Below are 4,850 nucleotides of genomic sequence, written 5' to 3' on the forward strand. Positions count from 1 at the left end.
CTAGTATCCTGTTTCTCCTGCTCTGGGAGAAGGCAGTTGACACTATGAGGAGAGGGCAGTTGACGCTCTATGCTGGCTCTGTTTTGTTTGCGCTGCCCCATGCTAAGATTGCCTGATAAAATGTTGGAAAGGGTGTGTGTATTTGTCGCAGCCCATAAAGATTGCTTTCAGGTTCTCTTACACAAATCTTTCTGCAGTAATGGAGTCAGAAAGAGGCTGCATTATCATCAGCTGTAGGTAAATCGATGCCTTTGTGGATTTTCTGTTCTGACGTTCAGGGGGTAAAAAATGGAGTAAGAATCCTGTCATATTGCCCTGTGCATGTTAGAAGGGATGGCTATTCTGAGAAGGAGCTCTTCATTGTTCCGTTTCTAGCAAAGACAGAGGCGATGAAATCGGGAAAAGACATTCAAATCACAGTGATGTGTATCTTTAAAATGATCAGTAACCCTTGTTTTAAACTGAAGATGCTTAACTGAACTTAATCTAACGGCTCACCCTGAGGTGTTTGCTCTGGGCACTTAAGAGTGAGTTTACAGGGACTGGAAAGTGAGCCTGGACTGGAGAGTTGTCACTTGAAACAGCCACGTTTGCTTTCAGAAGGAAGCCTCCAAAGGAAACAGCCTTCAGCTTTCTACTTGCACACTATTGCCTCTAAGGCTTGCCTCCAGCATGGTTCTTCTTTGGGAAAAATCCATGTACAAGATGAAGACAAAAAATTGACTGGCTTCTCGATTTTAGAGCTTGAAAGTTTTAAGACAAACTATAAAGGGATAAAAAAAAAAATTATAGCAAGATGCCTGAACCAAGAAATAAAATGACCTTCTCAGACGCCCAGGTGGTTTCTCTAAGTCTGTACATGTTCTTTGCAAAATCCAAGCATGAAAACACATCAACCTTAACTTGATTATTTGTGGTAAATTAATATGAAAGACTATTTTTCTAAGCACACCAAAAAATTATAAGTGCAAATGAAATTCAATAGTATTTTACAGGACTAATAGAATTAAGAAAATATGATTTCAACATGGTTAACAGACCCAGGTGAAGGCAGATAGAAGAATATTTATTAGAATTATTATATTATATATATTATGTATAGAGTATATATATTATAGAGTATATACTATACTCTACTATATAGAGAGGTAGTAAAGGCTTCAAATTTATCCTGCTGTTGTATTGGTAGCCCAAACCTGCAAGGCTTGTATGTTGAACATGGAGTCCTGGGATATAACTCAGTTGGTAGGTACTTGCCTAGCATGCATGAAGCTTTCATTTAGGTCCCTATCACTACATAAACTGAGCGTGGTGGTATGCACCTATAATCACAACACTCTGGAGAAGATGCAGAAAGGTTAGAAATTCAAGGTCATTTTCAGCTAAGTAGTAAGTTCAAGACCAGCCTAGGGGTCATGAGATCCTATTTTAAAAAGAAACAAATAAGAGCAATGACACACCAGAAGCAGGCAGGGAATTATAAAAGAAACAGCACTGATTACACTCCCTGGAGGAGGGTCATTCTTCTGAGCTGCTGTAACCACAAATCCCTTTTAAGGAGTGATGGGCAAAAGGCAGATGACTTGAGAGACCAAGGAAAGCAAAGGGACTGAGGAGAGCAGACTCTTCCAAGTAAGGACAGTGAGTCTGTGCAGGGAGAGGCTGTGGTCAGGGGCTAACACTAAAACAGGAAAAGATCTAAGAGAAGGTGATGAGTGGGGCTGGAGAGACGCCTTTTGGGTTAAATGTGTTCTTAAGACCCAGATTCAGTTCCTAACATTCATTCCAGGAGGGTCGTAATCATCTATGATTCCAGGTACAGTGGACACAGTGACCTTTTCTGACCTCCACAAGCAACTGCATATGTATACACATATATGCATATATTTGCACATGTACACAGACAACACTAGCTTAATTTATCTTATGTTCCTCATATCACACAAATCCAAAGCAGAATACTATAAAGTTAAGTACATGGACACAGAATGTAGATTTGCTGGATTTGAGTCCTGGATCCACTAATGTGCACATTACTGACCTTTGAACCAAGTGATGGAACATTATTAAGTTCCCACTAACTTCCAAGCTAAGAGAGGATAATACAATTTTCCATTGATATAAACATGTTAATATGTTAATTCATGTGAAGACTTCACCATTGTGCCTGGAACATAATATGAGTCAAGTCTGCATCTAAACACATCTGGAGTAACCACCTCCTCTCCCGGAATTACTTTTGCTTCTGAGTTGAAACCACAGCATTGGCTTTATGCATTTCATGAACTCTATTAATTTAATCCAGGGTCCAGGAATAATGTAAAACTGAGCAGAAATATGTGTGGAGCATAGAAATTGAACCTGATGAACTTATTGTGAGACGTGGTTGCTTTATTGTATCAAAGCTTCTTTTAAAACATGTCATGGGAAGTTTTGGCATTTCCTTACCCATGGTGGTAATTCTGTAGGTTGACCTGGGAAGGATCAGCTATGTTAGTTTTCTAGGGCTATCAAAGCAAAGTGCCAGACACTAGATGGCTTTAGCAACATTTTTGACTCACAGTGCAGGAGACTAGAGGTTTCTGACTGAGATGTTGATATTCTTTCTCTATGTGAGTGTCTTTGTATTCAAATGTCCCTCTTTAATTGAAAATTGATTTTTCCCACATAATACATTCTGATTATGGTTTCCCTCCCTCTACTCCACCCATTTCCTCCCCACCACTCCTCTCATCTGCCTCTTATTAGAAAGCAAACAAGCTTGAAAAAAATAATACTAAAATAAAATAAGATAAACAAAAACTAACACAAGTGGACGAGGCAGGACAAACCAAATAGAAATAAAGTGGCCAAAGAGAAGGCACAAGAGACAGAGAGCCAATCATTTGTACACTCAAGAATCCCATCTAAACACTTAGTGGAAACCATAATAAGTATGCAAAGTGCCTGCAAAGAGAGAAGAAAAAATATAAATAAAATAAAATAATAAAAAAACCAAGCCTTGACATGACATTATGAGACAAAGAACCTGCAAGGATGCCTTTAAGTTCATTTTGTGTGGGACACGTACTGCTGGGCATGCAGTCTACCCTTAAGAGTTGTTTGTTTCCCCAGCAAGATTCCCTTAGAAAAAAACTAAATTTTCATTTCTAAGTGTTATGAGTTGGAAATAGATTAGACATGGGCACATTTGTCCAATTCTCGGGGACATGACTGCTTGGCAGGAATATGACATTGGCCAAAGACAAGTAAGAGGTTTCAGGCAGGATTCTAATATTAGGCTAGAACAAAGAAGTAATTTCAGGCAGGAATCTAAATATTGGGCTAGAACAAGGAAGTAAACTTCAGACATGAAAATAACTTTGAGTTAGGACAGGGAAGTAGGCTCAGATATTTTGGTCATCCTGATTTGTCCAGCTCTAGGGCCTCACTGGTGTATATCCATGTTGGCCCGTGCCTGCTGTTTCAATTTCTGTGAGTTCATATGGTAGTCAGCTCTGTTGTGTCTAGAAGGTCTTGGATTCCATAATGTCCTTTATCTCCTCCAGCTCTTACACTCTTTCTGCCTCCTCTTCTGCAAGGTTCCCTGAGCCCTGAGGGGAGGGATTTGATGGAGACAGCCCATTTAGCACTGATTATTTCAAGGCCTCTCACTTTCTGCACATTGTCCAGTTCTGGATATCTGTATTTATCCCCATTGGCTGCAGGAGGAATCGTCTCTGATGATGGCTGAGCAAGGCAGAGATCTATGGGTAATATCATTAGGAATAATTTTATTATTTTTTGTTGTTATTGTTGTTGCTTTAGAACAATAGTGTACATGGCTTAAAACTGAAAATAGACCCCAAGACAGAGTTATTAAATTAACATGCTGGCAAGCCAAGGATGAGTAAGATTCTGCACAGAGCCATACCAAACTAAGACAGAAGTGCATTGCTTTTGATAGTGCATATTCCACGACAGGTAAGGAAGGCATTTTTGGTAGAATGACCTAAGACAGGCTCAGTCTTGTTTATGAAATAAAAAAAAAGGGGGGGGGGGGAGAGGCTAAGAGCTTTTGGGGATGCTTGGCAAGAATCTGACATTGGTCAAGGACAAGGAAATGGACTGCTTGGCAGGAATATGACACTGGCCAAGGACAAGGAAGAGGTTTCAGGCAGGATTCTAATATTAGGCTAGAACAAAGAAGTAATTTCAGGCAGGAATCTAAATATTAGGCTAGAACAAGGAAGTAAACTTCAGACATGAAAATAACTTTGAGTTAGGACAGGGAAGTAGGCTCAGATATTTTGGTCATCCTGATAAGTCCTTAGAAATAGTGATCACGGGACTTAGTTTGTTGCCTTGCTTGTTCTTTGACTATTTGTGTTTATTGCTTGCTTGTTCCTTGACTGTTGGCATCTATTGTATTGCTCAACCTAGAACTGCCCTTAAAATTTGCATGTAATTAAAATGGTATAAAAGCCAAAAGGAGGAGGGGGGATGGGATAGGGAGTTTCTAGGGAGGGGAAATGGGAAAAGGGGATGACATCTGAAATGTAAATAAATAAAATACTCCCCCCACCCCTGCAAAAAAAAAAAGAGAGAGAGAGAGAGAGAACAGTAGTATTTAGTTTCACCCTAGGTCGCTGGCCTGCCTAGACTTAGATTCTTGGTCAACCAAACAATCTCAAGTATGTCATCTTTTTTTTTTCTAAGCTTTATTATCTGTCTGTCTGTCTGTCCATCTATCTATGCATGCTTTATCTGCATATACACCTGCATGCCAGAAGAGGGCATGTGGTTCCCTTTATAGGTGGTTGTGAGACACTATGTAGTTTCTGGGAATTGAACTCAGAACCTCTGGGATG

Source organism: Arvicanthis niloticus, chromosome 11 (assembly GCF_011762505.2).
Source record: "Arvicanthis niloticus isolate mArvNil1 chromosome 11, mArvNil1.pat.X, whole genome shotgun sequence".
In the NCBI taxonomy this organism is placed as follows: domain Eukaryota; kingdom Metazoa; phylum Chordata; class Mammalia; order Rodentia; family Muridae; genus Arvicanthis; species Arvicanthis niloticus.